The 18,558-nt window shown below is 40.0% G+C and overlaps 1 protein-coding gene across 3 annotated transcripts in view; it reads left to right on the plus strand.

Moving 5' to 3' along the window:
* The window catches only part of Cpne4 (copine IV), a 467,844-nt gene that overhangs the window by 250,593 nt on the left and 198,693 nt on the right, over positions 1-18,558 (plus strand). The gene's annotated exons all lie outside the window — the stretch shown is intronic.

The following is an 18,558-nucleotide window of genomic DNA, read 5'->3' on the forward strand; positions in this document are numbered from 1 at the left end:
GAATCCAAGTTCTGACACCTCAGAACCCACATAAAACCTGGGAGCCTGGCTGTGAACATTTATACACCTGTAATCCCAATGCTGAGAATAGAAGAGATAAGATTTTATTTAGGCATTTTATTGTTTATTGTCTGGCTACTAGCCTAGACCCAAAATGGCAAGCTACAAATTCAGTGAGAGACCCTATTTCAAAAAAGAAAAGCAGAGAGCAACAGAGGACCCTCATCACCTCTCCCCTGGCTTCTGCATGCATGCACCCATGCACACCTAGAGGGACATATCACATAGATCTACACATACAATCCAAAACAGTATCGAGCAAACTCAGTATGGGTTCAAGAATGATCACGTCTGGAAATGTGTGCCGTGGAGTGGAGACAAAGGAAAGAAAAAGACAATTGCACATCATTGGGGAATGTGTGAACTCATTTTCAAATAGGATCAACTGAAGAGCAGAATACACCTTTTAAAAAGTCAACTAGAGGGCTACAAAGGTGGCTCAGCAGCTACTGCTCTTGAAGAAGTCACAAGTTTGGTTCGCAGCACCCACATGGCAATTTACAACAATCTAGTTCCAGGAGATCAACATACTCTTCTGGCCTCCATGGGTACTGTACACATGCATGCATAGAGGCAAAATATTCATATACTTTAATAATAATAATAATAATAATAATAATAATAATAATTACATTTTATATCCTTGGCAATAAATAAATGTAAATGCCTTACCCTATGCACACATCCATTAGTAACATTGTAGAGATCTATTTGATTTTTCCCTGAGAATTTCATGTGATAATCTGTCCCTGGACACTGAGTGGGACCTAATGACATACAACATCAGATGTACTTCTCGTTCTCATAGAGTTTAAACCTTCGTAGAGAGAAAATTTGAACAAAAGGATATGCAAACAGGGAATTACAATGAAGGTGAAGGTAAAGACTTTCTGAATCAGACATTACCTTCATGTTTATGAATAGGTTCCCATGGGTTCTGGTGTGGTTGATAAAATGAAATACCAACTTTTGAAAAGACACATGATGCCTCTGTGCCTTTTTTCTTTATCATTCCAACAATTCACATGCCCAGACAAGATGTCTAAGACATACGGACTGTTATATTGAGCACAACAGTGTGGACCCTTGAGTGCAGATGACTATATTTCACTCTCAGAAGTAAGACGTTAACTTGGGGTTTTCCCCATATCGTCCACAATGCAGAACAGGCACCAACACCATCCTTGTCTTTCTGCTTATATACCAAGCTCATTTTAAAGCCCCTCCCAGAGTTTGATATCTAATGATCTTGCCTACTCCTTGAGAATCTGTGTGCACTGGAAGGTTCCTTATGCAGCAGTGGGTGGTGTCTGATAACACCAATAGATAAACACAGCTAGAGTGTGACCAGTGAATCCAATACTCAATGAAAACCCATGCCCTCAAGCCATAGTTGAGTATTATAGTATGTTTTAGAATATTTCCCCTTCCCTAATCATCAGCACTATGAGATATTTGACATACCTCTTTCTATCATGGAAATTTACCTTATCATTTTTCTTGAGTTAGCAAGTTGCTTTGGGAGTGTTGGAGGTAGACTTCCTCTTGAACTACTGCCTAGTTTAGAGCTTAAGTTCCATTCCAGGGTCTCGTTCATATCTAGTCTGGCTGCAATGCAGGGCAGTATGACATTGGATTCCTGGAGTAAAGGATAAAAGCAGCCATTCACAGTGGTAGAAGGAACCAATTTTGTTTTCCTAGACCTTTGGATAGTTGATCCAAGGGAGCAAGTCCAGCCCTGCTTGGGATGAAGATGATTAGCTGGCATTCCAGTGGACTTACTGATGAATGTGGTTATTGCACATTTAACTAATTATAGCCAGTACAAGGTCCTTTAAGTTCTGGGATTGTTTTAAAAAATAGAGAGATTCCATTGAATACCCAAACAACACTGGATAGAAAGAAAAGATCAAGAGGAAAGGCATTTACCCAGAGGAGGACTCCCAAGTCAATTCCACCCTGATGCTTGGAGTCCTTGGATCAGGATATGATATTTATGATAGAATGTTTTTCCACATCTCCAGTGTGTCCAGTTCACAGTGTGCAGGAATTTGTTTTCACTTATGGTTCTCCCGACAAGAGGAAATATTGAAACTCTTGGCCTCAGGCAGAATCCCCTCGATGGGCTTCCTTTGTGACCTGTGGTAGACACGAGGAGTCTGGTTGGCTCTAGAGTGGATACAATGCACCCAAACCAGCCCTTGGTTTTCTGTAGGAATTGTGGGGCATAAGAACATCGAGACTTCTGCTACATGAACACTGAAGAGGCTTGATTCCAGCCACATGGCTCAGCCTTGTCTCCTACTAGGTGCAGTATCTCAGTTGTCCAGGCATTGCCTGCGACAGGGGAACTTTGTTGTTTAGTTGTTAAGCTCTATGTTTGTCTTCACTAGACTTAAATAAAGAAATGAGGTAGCGGGGCATCATAAAAGCTCGAGGTCTGGGAAGTGTTGAGGGGGGAAATTATTCTCAATAGAAAATAAAGTAAACCATTTTAAATATTCCGCAAGAAAATTTAGAGGGTACAATTTTTAAAAACCTCTAAAACAAACAAGCAAAATTCCAGAGGCCCTGATGGCCTGCAAACTGGAATCCCAGATGCCAGATAGACTGGGATACAGGCTGTGGTTTGTGGAAGTGTAGGACATTATGGATAAAAGCATTTACAACCTGTTTGTCCTAAAACACATGCATATGTGCACATACATACATGCACACACACATGTATGCACATGTGCACACGCACAACCAAAACATGAAATCTGAGAATGAATGTTTAGGGTGAGAGAGTAGGGCAAAAAGATTCAGAAAACTCTGAAGAAATTTCTAGAGCCTTAAGTTATCTTCTGAGTGACAGATTGGGACTGAAGCTATTGTTTTGAAGAAATAGTTTACTAAGGTGAGGTAATAGAGACAAAAATATGACTATGATTTTTTTTCCTTTCAAGTTTGACAAAGCCTGAATGGTGCCCAGTGGGGAAGTGGGGTGAGGCACAGCTGCAGCTATGACTCTGACTCCCTTATTGGTGCCCCAGCTAGCCTGAAGGGAGTAACCGAACTACTGCTGATTAAAATACCTTTATAGAAGCCCAGTCATTCTATCTGAACCCTTTTTGGTTTCAGAGGGATTTTTTTTTATTTAAATTGTTTTTTCTTCATTTTTTTCTTAAAGGCACAGTTCTAAATAAATGCTACAATGTGGTTACACACATACACACACAGAGAGAGAAAGAGAGAGAGACAGAGAGAGACAGAGACACACAGAGAGACACAGAGACACAGAGACACAGAGAGAGCACAAGAACCAAGCACACGTAGGATCGTCTCTTCTTACTACCATAGTCAGGAAGTTACAGTAAATATCAGATTCAATATCAGCTGCCTTAACTCAGCTGTAAAACAATGCTGTAAATGGGTTATTATTTGTAGTCATTTTATAGATAAAGTTGAAAATTCTATGCCTTACTTCATTTTTTTTTCTTAGCCGGCAGGTTTGGAGTCTGTCTAATTGCCTTCAGAAAGTCAACACAAAGTTATAAGTCAAATATTAGCAAACTAAATCAAATAAACATAAATAACATACCAAAAAAATACATATCCAATAATATATAATCCATAAAGACTTACTCTAGTTATGAAAGTGAGTTTAACACTTTCAGTGTTGTTAACCATATGACAATGGAAGAAGGAAAGCAACATGTACAATAGCATCCAAAATCAAGAACACTTGAGGAGGTGGCTGGGAGAGTGCCTGCCTAGCACACATGAAACCTTGCGTTCAGTCCTCAGCACTACATGAAAATGTAGACATGGTTGGCACTTGGGGGATCTAGGCAAGAGAACCAGAAACTCAAGCTCATCTTCTCCCATGTGGTGAATTCAAACCCAGTCTAAGCGACCTGAGACCTTGTTTTTGTAAAACAGCACAGACACCCATCCTTTAAAGGTCCCACATTACCTCTCATCCACGTGTGGAGTAACCATGCTTCCAACACATGAGCCTTTGTAAGGAGTACTATGTCTCTACCATAGCCTTGAGTGAGCTAGGAACCTGCTGTCCCCAGAGGTCCCCAGAACTCCTTCTGCATGTTTTTATCATTACAGTGTGGTCATCCTTCCCAGCTTCTAGGTTACTTCATCCTCAGCAATACTAGCAAATGAAATCAAATGAACATCTCTTCTACCTTCTACTGATTCTCTCCTAGTCTCTTCTTCTATTCCTCAATTTAGGGAGGAGTCAACTGTTGCCTGTCTAAAGGACACATAGGAAATCCAGCATCTTTTTTTTTAAGAAGCTTTTGTTTATTTTTTTAGTATATGCATTACAGGAAACAAGAAAGCAAGAACAAAGTCACCCAGTCACAAGCAGCTCAGCTCGATGTGTTGTTCTAGATCCTGCAAGCGTACACACACTTGGGTAATTGAGATTATACAGTATGTACCATGCTTTCCCCACATTGTGAATATTCACCAATTAAAAACCCCACACTACACAGGGATTTTGATAACCATCCAGCATCAAACAAAGTTAGTTGGATCTACTGGAATGAGGCAGAATACCCAGGGAAGAGTCCTGGTGGTATCTTCAGAGTCTGGGCTAGTTGCCTTGTAGTCAATCTGAGGGGACAGGGAACTAGTTGTGACAGGAAATTTGGGATTCACCTTCCTTTGCGTTAGTACACTTGATGACTTGCCTATAATAATTCTTGACAATCATGCCACTAGTCTTCATAAGTAAGCTGTTGTGTTTGTTCAGGATCACATCTTCCAAATGCAAGTGTCCTCAGAGTTATTAAACGCCTTCTGTCTGTTCCGAGAGAGAGAGAGAGAGAGAGAGAGAGAGAGAGAGAGAGAGAGAGAGAGAGAGACATAGTTCCCATTCCCACTGTCATTTATCACAACGGAAAAGCCTGGTGTTCTAGTTCTTGGCTGCAAAGATCTTCTCCACTGATGTCCATGGGCTCCCACACAAACAGGAGGTGTATTGTGGTTTCTCATGGTGATTCTTGTGTTACAAGTCTCATACTTGTTATAACCTTTTCACTTCCCATAGAATGAATACTAGAAACTTCTATGCCCAGAATTTGGAAAGGTACGACAACAGCACAGGTCATCAGATGTAGGAGTTTCTGCCTCTCACAACCATTGGCATCTTGGAATCAGATTTATGCTGTGGTTTTCTGTGGGGCATCTCCTGGATGGAGGGACACCCAGCACGCTACCCCAAGACCTTTGCTAAGTAGTCAAGGAGCTCTTAAGCTAGCCTAGTTGTCTTTCCTTGTGGGTTTATCGGGGTGCTATCCAAATAGGAATCCTGATAGCCAGCTCTCGGTGTTCTTCCAAGGCATAAACTAATGAACTACTTTGTGTTGTATTTCATACTAAGAATATGTGGCAGCTCTCTTCTTCTGGTTTTTGATAATAGGATAATTTCCAGAAGTGGATTACAGGATAACAGGAAGTGAACATTTTCTTGGCTCTTAATTTATATTGACAGATTAACTCTGTGGAGGGTTGTCAATATTTACACTAGAATATACTATTTCTGAAAAAACATGACTAGCTTTAGATTCTAAATCTATACTGGTATGTGTATGTAGATATATACACATACATGAATATGTATATGAATAAGTTAACTATAATAGTTCTCTTTTTAAAACTTCTACTCTAACATTTGTGTGGCATGAAATCAAAACACATAGCCTTTGTAACAATGATGTGAATAAAGACATTAGCAAAAAGAAATTGAAGTAACAAAAGATTCTCCTAAACATATCAGTTAGTAGTTTGATATATCTTAATATTTTGATACATTTTAATAGACCTCTGCTTTCCTTTCAGAGACTTATTCATTTATCCATAAATTCAAGGACTATTCAACCTATTTTACAACCTGCTTTTATTTTTTTACCACTCCTCCATTTGTTTTAGACATATTTCCACATATCAGTAAGTCATGCTTTTGATCATACCTCCTGGGCATTATGCCATTGGCTAGTGCATTGAGATAGAAGAAACAGTGAAAGAGCACTGGCCATGGAGCCCAAGTGCTGGCTTCAAATGCCTGGCCAACCACCTGGTCAGCACAGAGTGGCTGTGTGGCTTGGGATAGGGTAGTAGATCTCCATATCTCATCTAACCATCTGTGAAATATAAATCATAGCAGCATTTCTTGCTCCTGAAGTTGTATATAGAATAAATAAATGGAAATATACAACTATTAGAGAGTCTTCCACATAGGACACATCATAAATTTGCTCACTTCAGACAATTGTAGGTCTACTGCAATAATTTCATCAAGTCTGTGTTATTGGATTTTACTGTTATTTCTCTTCCCCTCCATTATAAAAATGTTCTGAACATTTCCTAGGATACATTTCTTAATATTAAGCTGAAAAACATACAATGGTTGAAGCGTCTATTACATACTTTCTTCCAAAGAGAATATCCCATGCTTGGTGTGAGCTTGTTTTATTCCTTCCAGGAGCTTGCAACTCATTTCCTTCAGGTCCCTTGATGTCTGAAAGATGTGAAGTTCAGGAAGTAAATATGATCTGATCGCAGAGCCAGGGGCACAATTTCCTGTGGCCTCTCTGTTCTTCCTATCATCATCTCCTCATTAGCCTGTCCGGGATGTTATCTACAGCAGGGAACATTAGCCACTTAGACACTACTATGAAGGGAGAAATCATAACTGGTAATATTACATTTAGGGTTATCATTAATTTGAGTCACATTACAGTGAGACATCTCAGAAAGAGATGGAAGATCTGGAGAAATAATCATTGGATTTATTAAAAGTAAACATGGGCAGAGTGAGCCGGGGACATGTTTATCTTTACATGTACATAAGAAGGGTGTATTTGCTTGGCAAATGGGGTTGCTTGAATATGGCAACTACAGTTATTGATACCTCAGCTATTAAATCAGTTGTAACATCAGGTTCCTTGTGGTGCTCTGCTGTGGTCTAGTTAAACAAGGAGAAGCTCATTGTCAGTTGAGTCATATGGCAACAGCTCTGTCACAAGTAAAGACATGCAAAAATCTAGGACATTCTTCCTGAATCTGTTACTCTTTCTAAAGTTAATGCTAATTGGCTATATCTTGTAGAAAAGACTGTATTTTTTCCCTAAAGAAATCACTTTGTGTTATATATGATTCTTTCTTGCCTTGGTTCCTGCCCCATAGAAATCTTAGTAGGGTTGGTCAGGACTTTTTTTCTTCTTTTTTGACATGTACATGTTTTTAATTGTAATGATAAAATGACCATGTTGAACCTTTGACCTTACTGTAATATGGGTGAGGGGAAAATAATGTGAAAGTATAAAGGAATAGAAAGACATTTGATTTTCTTTTATATTATCACCCCAACTTTCCTGCAAAGGGAATGAAATTGTGCTTATCAAATCTTTTTTATTTGAAAGAGCCATTCTCTTGTTCTGGCTTAATGTTATTTAGAGGTCAGCTGCTATTCTAATTAACCTCTTTCAGGTCAGGTGCCTCTGTATCCCAAAGGGGAGAAAATGTTAAAAGATGGACCTTATCTTACTGCCATTTTAAGTTGCCTAGAGGAAAAACATATCCATATATTTGAAGAGGAAAAATGGAGTTCTTGGCTCATAGAAGATCATTCCTAACCTCTGTCCTGGATATTCTCTTCCCTAAATCCACACGAACAGAGGGGGCACACGTGGAGATGCAAACATGCATTTACAAACATACAGTAAGTTTGACCACCATTTGTAATATTCAAGACTTGGATTATGCATCTTAATTAGTATTCAAGAAACAAAGCTCTAGAAAAGAGTGCTAACTACAGTCAGCAAGAGAAAGAGGAAATGAAATGCTGGTTCTCACCCACATGCTGAGCACCAACGACAGAAAAGCCAATGTGATTAAGCTACATGATAAATGATACATTCGGTAATATATCAATGATTAATGAGTATGTAATGAATCATTTAACCTCTACTCACAGTGGTGAGATAAGTATACATTCTAGAAGATTATTAATTATACCTGTGAGGGATCAGAGGCATTTTTATGACAAGCCATCTCCAAGTGCATCACAGACCTCACCAGAGTCTTTAATTTGTTCATTAGTGTTGCAGATATTCCAAAAGTAAAGTGATATATGTGTGTGTGTGTGTACATGCACATGTATGTGTATATGTATATATTATGTGTATATTATATATTATGTGTATATATTACAGCACACATAGCACTACTTCCCCTTAAATAGATGCAAGACACACTTTAGACAGAACATCTAGTCAGCTAATGTTTCAAAATCCATTACCCCAGATTATCTGACACTGACTAGAACATGAACAATTTGTATTATTTCTTGACATTAATGTCCCCCAAAGTGATTAAAAAAAAGTGTCTGAACTCTGATGGTAAATTTTTTTCCATCTGGTTTACACACACACACACAAGAACACACATTCACACACTCATTTTAATTTACATACACATACATTTTAATTCTCAACTTAAGTCTTTTAAAAAAGCAATCAGATCTTACATAAAACGTTCAGGTACTACAACTTTACTAAGGAAGGCGATCACAGGGAAGTTGATCCATCCATGGTTTACCCAGTGATTAAAGGCGTGACTTTTAGTTGTGGCTGACAGCCTGACTTGTGCTCTGGCTCTGCCACTTAGCTAGGATGTTGACTTTACTCAATAATATACAATCTCTGTGGCCTTACAGATTTTTAAGGAACAGTGGGTTATTTCTACACCCACAAAGTACTCAGAGCATAGCTTCTTCCACATGATGTTGCTTAATGAAGACACACACCCCAAATTCAAAAGGTGTAAATAGTCCCATCCTTTTGACAGAAGTTCCCAGGGAATTGAAGGATGTTTCTCCTGCCATATGCCTCAATGATGTCTTTCCTGTCAACTTATTAACAATTACCTCATCCCCAATGCTTCTCATCCATGCCTTGTACATAAGATAATACTTATTGTAGTTTATATCTTACCTATTGGTCTATTTCATATCTAACACCTTTTTTGATGTTTTGATCTCTCAGTGCATGTCATAAATCTTGGGTATTTGTGACACCATAACATTTCCATGGCTGTCAATCATCTTACAATTTATAAGGAGGTTCTTAGAATGTTTTGCAAGATCATACATGATATCTTGTCTGCTTTATTTCTGAGTCTACCTCACTAACTTTTCTCCCCTTCCCTAAGTCTGGTCTAATCAGCCTGGTCTCCTTGCCATATGTTGAAGGATTCTAGTCCATTCCAGATCTCTGGGGATGCTATTTCTTCTGCCTAGACTGTTTTGCTTAGAATAGCTCACTTTCAGCCAGGCATGGTGGAGTGTGCCTGTGGTCCTAGCTGTTCAGATGGCAGAGGAAGGAGAATCACTCTAACTTGAGTCCAGCCAGAGCAACAAAGAGAGCTGCTAACAGAAACATGGCTCACTCTTTAGACTCAGAGCTACCTCTGTTCTGCTGTACTGATACTTTGTAATACCCCAAAAATCAGTGGCTTAGACCTGGCTAGATGTTCAGTGAATACATGTGCTTGGTGCCAAGGCTAACAGACTGAGTTCAGTATATGGGACCCATTGGTTGGAGGTGAGAGGCGACTCCAAGCCAGGTTGTCCTCAGATCTACACACATTTGTGAGCAGTATACCCCATACTCCATTAAATGAATAGAAAACTTTTCAATGCAGAATTCAATCTGTGTATAACCATACCTACGATTCAATGGACACTTACAATCTGATAGAGACACAAATGGCCCTAGTTAAACTAATTAGGTACAGAACAAAGCCCCATGGCCTGGACCTGGGAAAGGGATTGGTAGGAATGGGGGTAGTTGATAAAGTTGGGAGTGAGATAAGCGAGAGGTAACTTTGGATATCTTATATGCATTGTAAAATTGTCAAATGGCAGAATTAGTCAACTAAAAAGTTTTTTGAAAGAATAATAATTTAAATACCAAGAAGTTATTACCATCCTGGCTTATGATTCTGGATCAAGAAATTGGGCAAGGCACAGAGACAGTGATTTTCTTTCTCCCTTGCGTTATAGGGGCCTCGTGGTGTATAGCGTTGGCCTCTTCACAGTGTGTTATTTCTAGTCATTTTTAAGCTACACCCACCCACCACTCAAAGCATAGCTTCCGCCAGATGATGTTGGTTAATGAAGACACACGCCCAGAATTGCAAGGGTGTAAATAGCTCCATCCTTTGGATAGAGTTTTCAGGAAGTTGAAGGATGTTTCTCTTGCCATATGCATCAATAATGTCTATCCTATCCTATCTCCAATGCTTCTCACCTGCATTCATGCTTTGTATATAAGCCAATACTTATTGTACTTAATTTCTTGTCTAGTCTATTTCATATCTTAAATTTTATATTTTGATCTCCCAGAACATGTAAATACTGCAAATCTAGGGACTTTGGTCATTATTCTCCCTGTTATCTCCTCAACCACAGGATGATGGGTGACATAGTAGGCACTTTTGAGTTCCAGGAAGGAAAGTGAATAACTGATCTGCATACATTAACCATGATGACCCTCCGTTAGCTCATTAGCAAAATGAGAATAAATCTTCCATCACTTTAGAGCTCTTAAGACTGAATGAAATGGCAGAGGGGCGCAAACCTGTAGAATAGAGCCTGGAGAATAATGAATTGCTATTCATTTCAGTGTCTTTTAGGGATGCTTAAATGAATTTGAGAAAAGTATGTGTATTTGGAGGCATGGTGGCACACCTGTAATTCTCACACTGAGGGAAAGGCAAGTGGATTCAATGTCAAAGCCATCATTGTCTACTAGTGAGTTTGAGGCCAGTCTGGACTATTATGTGAGCCCCTGTCTCACAAACAAATGAACAAAACTGTAAGTTCACTATGGATACAATCTTTTCAGGCATACTGTGATGTATGGAGGTCAGGGGCGACCAAGGCTTCTTACTTCTGATAAATGAACTTTACCAGAGAGAGGGAAAGAGATGGAAGTTTAAGAATGGTTTATCTTTAAATAGAGTTTTTATTTAAAGTGAAATTACTAGAAAGATCCTTCATACAATGAGCATTGAATGGATCACTGTGTATTTTGCTACAGAGAAACTCTTCTGACTGCTATCATATGCCTCTTTACTAACTGACGAAAAATGGCATCCAGTCATTTGTTTCTACACAAAAGACGTCCTAATTTGTTTGTCTGGGTGGTGTGAATATATGTTTGTATTTCCCCTCATCTGGTGACTCACTGAGCATCCTATCTGTTTCCATTTCTACCCTCTTTCTCTTCCTGGTGTCATTGAGAGTTAGCCTAAGATTTCCTGGTAAAAAATCCTAAACATAAGAATCAAATGGGTCCAGACCAGCAAGGGAACAGGATTGTGATGGCCTAAAGTACAGGTGGTCACTGCACAGTGTCTTGTTAGATATAACCCACACCATTTGTCGCTGATGGGAGCCTTGAGCTGTCCCTGCTCCCTGCCAAGAGACTCAATTTTTGGAAACACATGCTCTTCTGCAGCTTTGCCCCTGTGGCTCCAGTCTTTCCCCTGTATCAGCACCATCTGTCATTCCAGGCAATATACTAAGACGTTTCATAAGAAAAAATTTCATCTTCTCTCTCATTTTGTAGCTTTAGCAACTAATTTATGGTTGGGTGAGAATTAGCGTGAGCTAATCCTCTCTTAGCTCCTCTACATTCCGTTCTCCCCTCACCCTACCTGACTGTTTTTCCTTTTCCTTTCTTTTTCTTTCTTTCCTTTTGCTTTTATAAAGAAAGAAACAAATCCTACCCCAAGTTTCAGGGAAAATAGTTACAACCTCATTCAAGCCCAAAGCCTCCATTTCAATCTCATGGAGAAATTACCTAGCATTCCCTCTGGAGAGACCTGTTTCTTTCTTCAGAGTTATCTATCCGTCAGCTAAGAAAATTAAACTATCCTATTCCCTCCATCAGGAATTTAGCAGCCACCTTGTGACACCCACACCACTGTCTCAGAGCAGGGAACACATGCCCCAGCAGACTTTCCATATATTGTTCTTTTATGAGGAATAAAACAAGTTAAGCTTTTTGCAAACTGGTACAACCACTCTGGAAATCAGTCTGGCGGTTCCTCAGAAAACTCGACATAGTACTACTGCTAGATCCAGCAATACCTCTCCTGGGCATATACCCAGAAGATGTTCCAACTGGTAATAAGGGCACATGCTCCTCTATGTTCATAGCAGCCCTATATATAACAGCCAGAAGCTGGAAAGAACCCAGATGTCCCTCAACAGAGGAATGGATACAGAAAATGTGGTACATTTACACAATAGAGTACTACTCAGCTATTAAAAACAATGAATTTATGAAATTTTTGGGCAAATGGATGGATCTGGAGGATAGCATCCTGAGTGAGATAACCCAATCACAAAAGAAGTCACTTGATATGCACTCACTGATAAGTGTATATTAGCCCAGAAACCTAGAATACCCAAAATACAACTTCCAAAACACAAGAAAATCAAAAAGGAAAACCAACGCGTGGATACTTCATTCCTCCCTAGAATACGGAATAAAATATCCATGGAAGGAGTTGCAGAGACAAAGAATGGAGCTATGATGAAAGATGGACCATCCAGAGACTGCCCCACCTGGGGGTCCATCTCATAATCAGCCACCAAACGCAGACACTATTGCATATGCCAGCAAGATTTTGCTGAAGGGACCCTGATATAGCTGTCTCCTGTGAGGCTTTGCCAGTGCCTGGCTAATACAGAAGTGGATGCTCACAGTCATCTATAGGATGGAACACAGGGCCCCCAATATAGGAGCTAGAGAAAGTACCTAAGAGCTGAAGGGGTCTGCAACCCTATAGGTGGAACAACAATATGAACTAATCAGTATCCCCAGAGCTCGTGTCTCTAGCTGCATATGTAGCAGAAGATGGCCTAGTTGGCCATCATTAGGAAGAGAGGCCCCTTGGTCTAGCAAACTTCATATACCCCAGTACAGGGGAATGCCAGGGCCAAGAAGTGGGAGTGAATGGGTAGGGGAGCAGGGCGAGGGGAGGGTATAGGGGATTTTTGGGATAGCATTTGAAATGTAAATGAAGAAAATATCTAATAAAAAATGTGGGAAAAAACAAATTAAGCTTGTTTTTATTTTTATTTTTTTAAGAAGTTTAAATTGTCCTGTTAAATCTTTCATCTGTCTTTGTCTTTGTACCTCAATCTCATTTGGTCATTGTTTGACACTATCATTACCTTAGGATGTGAGTGCTGAGTTAATCGCTCATCTCATTTTGTCAAAAGGTGGCTACTATTTTGTAGTTAAAAAAATAAAAATAAAATTTATCCCAAACTTAAGCTTTATTTGAAATGGTGTTATCTGGATATTCAGAGTTTAAATGGGAGTAACATCCAAAGCTTTGCTCATCAAATTCTTCTAGCAGGCAGTGTGATACATTTTACCTCTTCCCATGAAATACATATGAGGACAGGTAAATCAAGTGATTTGGGGGAACAAAGGGCAAAAAGATGAGGGTCCCTGCTATGTCTAGTGGTCAGAATACTACCTCAAGTGTTGCCTAGGAGCACACATCACACTGGAGCCTGCAGTGTGATGGAACTGGCATGGTGTCTGCTTGTTCCTTGCTCAGTCTGTTGTTTTTGCAAATCACTTAGTGCATGTGGTCAGAGTCTAACAGTGAATCTACAGCGTGGTGGCTAAAAATGCAGCCTTTGGGCAGTTCTAAGCTCTTGCTGAGTCTCTTTCCTCTGCCAGGAAGATCAGGATGCCCACTTCACAGAGATGCTGTGGAGGTGGCTTATATGACTATGCAATAAGGTCTTAACAAAAGTCTTTGCATCACTCAGAGAAGTCCCTATTATCATAACTAAGTCAGGGACCTATGCATATGGATTTTTATTTAAACAAAGTCCCTCTTAAGAGCAATGGTGACATTTCCAGTATTGAAGGAGTTGACCCGCCTTTAAAAATGGTCACTATTTGCACTCTGACCCAACATATCAAGGATATGAGTAAGATTATTAGATAAGTGGGTATCATGGTATGGCATTCTGACCAGAGCACTTTCCTTGTGATGAAGAAAGTGCTATTTTGAGAATGACAAAGCCATTTGGATTTGGTCCTCTAAAATGGGTGCTTGATGATGTCATAGTATCAATGACCTCCTGGTCTTCATAGCACTTACAGAATATTAAAGTGCTGCCTTTGGGATGCCCTGTGAGGAACCTTACAGATTTATTCACATTTTCATGAGAGACAGTTTTGAAGGTTTTTTTATTATTATTCATTTCTTGTTAATGTTAATCATTTCTTCAAAAGGTCTTTCCCTACAGGCATATTTGGAAGCACTTCTAAACTCTGAGTCCTTATACAACTTTTTTATCCATTATCCCATCAATGACAAAGCAGTTGGTATACCTTGATAAATACAATACACAAGATCCAATTGTGTACATAGTTTCTACTTCATTGGAATTTCCCCCCTCATATCTTTTTGTTAGCCAATTCTTTTGTTTGTTTTTCCTTTAGTTACAATTTTCATACTGGCAATAGCAGAGATTGTTCACTGGTTAAGATTACCTGCTGCTCTTTCAGAGGCCACCTGTAATTCCACCTCCAGGGAATTTGGTACTTTCTTCTGGCCTCCATAGCTACCTTCATGAACACACACACACTCACACACACTCACTCACTCACTCACTCACTCACTCACTCACTCACTCACTCACTCACAAGTATGCACACACATATAATTATTTTAAAAAGAGCATTCCATAGCTACCCACTGGTCTGACTGGCAAGGCTCTCCCATCAGATGAATGTTATAACTCTACTTTCTTTTTTTTAAATATTTATTTATTTACTTATTTATTTATTATATGTAAATACACTGTAGCTGTCTTCAGACATTTATTTATTTATTATATGTAAATACACTGTAGCTGTCTTCAGACACTCCAGAAGAGGGAGTCAGATCTCATTACAGATGGTTGTGAGCCACCATGTGGTTGCTGGGATTTGAACTCTGGACCTTTGGAAGAGCAGTCTGGTGCTCTTACCCACTGAGCCATCTCACCAGCCCCCTAACTCTACTTTCTAAGCTATGAGCTGAGATTTGATGGAGGAGAAGGAAATGGTGCCTTGGCTTGATTGTAGGGAATAAGAGAATGGAAGAAGCTTTCAGGACTTAAGTTTCTTGGCTTTTAGTTATGAAATCCATGGAGTAGTTATCTGATGAGGGCCGCCTTGCAAAGAATAAGTGGTTATCAAGCCTACCCAATATATAAGTTATAGCTTCTCACAGAGGCTCCCAAACTCGTAGGTGACCTCCAGGCTCTGCCAAGCTCAGTGTCTTTTAGCATCCACCTGGCTTATTCCCTGTTGCCTGGTGAGTTGTGCTACAACCGTCACACCTGATTTATTTCTTCCTTCTTTTTGAGCCCCTCCTATTTTCTGACATTCCATCCTTGTGACCAGAACTAGCTAGGTTCCTACTGGTACCTCAACCCCACCCACTACCTCTGAGTTATGCATGTTTCAGCTCTTAAATACTCTAATTCAGGACTTGCTAAACCCATGAGAAGGATAGCCAATTTAATTTAATTGTCTAGAGGCAGACGAAATCCACTATCTCAGTGGCTTTTTCCACTGAGAGGACCCTCTTCTGCCTTTTTCCATCCCAAACTGTCCAGTGAGCCTAACCAGCTGACTTGTGTCATTTGTCTTTTTCACCCTAAGGCAGGACATGGGTAAGTAATAATGAAACTCACATGTCTAGGTAAAGGCATCTTGGTCTGACTATAGTCGCAACGAAGTGTCTTCAGAAGAACACAGGCTTTTCTCAACACAGGGTGTAGGAAGCTAAGCTGCTAATGTTCCGAGTTCGTTCATGTTGAAGTACTAAGGAACATGTTGTGGCCTAATAATTAAGACTCCTTGAGTTTGGCACATATATATATAAGGGACCAAGTGTTTCAAATGCCACCACTCTTTGTCACATTGTACCCAGTGTCTATAACCACCTATAACAGCCTGGTATGACATGTGGCAGTCTGGCCACTGGCCTTAGCAGTGCTTGGCTTGAGAGAGACAATTGATCATGAAGACTTGGCTGAGCACATTGGCATTCTCTAAGAAGGGAGTGGAGGCTGTGCACTCTGCTGTACACCAATACAACACCCAAGGTGTCTCTTGGCTGCCCCCAGCAAGTTTTGTGTCTTTGAAATTGGTTCATGGGAATCTCCCTGACAGATACTGGAGAGCCCTAGAGCACCTCCAGCAGTCTCTGGCCCAAAAGTAACGTGTACACCAGGACACATGATCCTCATGCAATTTACTTAATGATAATAGAATAAGGTAGACAAGTGGTCTTTGAATTTGACTACTCCCATTACAAAAACACACAAAAGAAGTCATCAACACTGGAATATGCAGATTCTGACTAGATCTGATGGCTGGCTCCTGAATATTAAGAAACTTGTCAAAATGATTGTGTTTCCTGGCAAAGCAGCACTCAGATTTATGGCTCTGGAGAACCCCAATGTAACAGTAATTGATTTGTAATTGTTTTGCTGTCTTTCGTCCCTGCAGGTTATCGCGGAAGCAGTGGATGGAATATCAATTAGCTCCTTACAGTGAATAGGAAGAAAGGGATCAGTGGCACTTGTAGGATGTTAATTTTGTTTTATGCATAAAAGAGGAAGAGTTTATGTCACTGTGGAAAAGGCCATCTGTCATGGGCCCACATAGCTGTTTTCGTAGTAGTTATAGCTATTGCCCCCCTTCCCCATGGGCATCTACATGGCTCTTCTACCCCTCAGCCAACAGCTTAGTTTATAGCATCATCCCTTAGCAAATGATAGCCTTGCATCCCTTAGCCGTTCAATGATTTTTCTCATTAGAGTCCAGTCCAAAAGAAATGCCTAGCCAGTCCGTTTACTAAGTAGTTGAGGCCAAACTGCTGGTCAAGTCATTTATAAAAGTTATGCACATAAATGTAAAGAAAAAATAATTTTTACTCCTGGTAAAAATTAGTTTGTATATGCTTAGGCCAGGGATTGGCACTATCAGGAGGTGTGGCCTTGTTGGTGTAGGTGTGCCAATGTGGGCGTGGGTTTAATACCCTAGTCCTAGCTTCCTGGAAGTCAGTCTTCTCCTAGCAGTCTTCCAATGAAGATGTAGAACTCTTAGCTCCTCCTGCACCAAAACCTGCCTGGATGCTGCCATGCTCCCTTCTTGGTGATAATGGATTGAGCCTCTGAACCTGTAAGCCAGCCCCAATTAAGTGTTGTCCTTATAAGGGTTGCCTTGGTCACGGTGTCTGTTCACAGCAGTAAAATCCTAACTAAAACACCCCTTAATAATCATATTTGATCACTTTTGAATGTGTGTGCTTGTGGGTCACTGTAGAGCTTCTCAAACCCTGGACTCACACCTGAACCCACCAACAGCCTCATTTCCTGCCCCATGATGAAGCAAGTACCCAAATCTAATCCTACTGAAGTAGCATGCCTTTGAAAGGAATATGGCAGAAATACCTGAGTGTATACAAGTTCAAGGCTAGCCTGGGCTCCACTTCTGCTTACACCTATTCACGCAAATGTCTTCTGAGAATATGCATTATTTTGAGCTAGCAGGTACCACGATGTCAGGAGATGCCAGATGTGTCTTCTTTTCTCTTCAGAATTTCTGATGTTGCCCTAGACATCACTGTGGATCCCTAGAGTAGATTGGTGCCCAAGTTCTGAGCTGTGACCCACAGCATCCTGTTACAGGAGCACCTCACTGTGAGAGTCACCTACCCTATCACTGCTGGGAGCCGTCTTTATCTTCAGTCACTGGTTTTATGCATTGTGATCTCTATGTGTCTGTCAAGACTTTTGGCTTGGTTCCATATAAAGAATCAGAATCTGTTTTGTCATGGAGGAAAGTGGTGTTTCAGACTGACTATGAGTGTGTTCACTTTTGGTAGCGACTTAAGATAGATATTTAACTTTAAAATTTCTTCAAATACACACAACACATACTGTGTTGTATAGCTAGGTATGTGATCCTATCCTCATACATGTTATGAATACTTGGTTTTCCCACTTGATTTCTGATCATCCTGTCTCTCTCCATTTATATTCTCATTCCAAAATGTAACTTAGGACATAGTATCCCATACTGGCTCTGTGTTCATATAATCCCATACAGATGCCCAGCACTGAAAATAATGGTCTGTTTGTTATATTTTCTTAACATGCCAGTGGTTTTGTTTACCAGAGATATACTCTCATAACAAATTGGTAGGCTATGGGGATATATTTACATTAAAATTTGTATTGTTATTTTAAATTTTGTGTCTTCATGTATGTTGGTGTGGAGGAATGTGCACGTGAGTGTACGTGCTTCTGGAGGCAAGAAGTATTAGATCCTGATGTGAGTGCCAGGAATTGACTTGAATCTTGTGCAAGAACAATATGTGCTCTGAGCCACT

The sequence above is a fragment of the Mus musculus genome, chromosome 9 (genome assembly GCF_000001635.26).
Source record: "Mus musculus strain C57BL/6J chromosome 9, GRCm38.p6 C57BL/6J".
Classification (NCBI taxonomy): domain Eukaryota; kingdom Metazoa; phylum Chordata; class Mammalia; order Rodentia; family Muridae; genus Mus; species Mus musculus.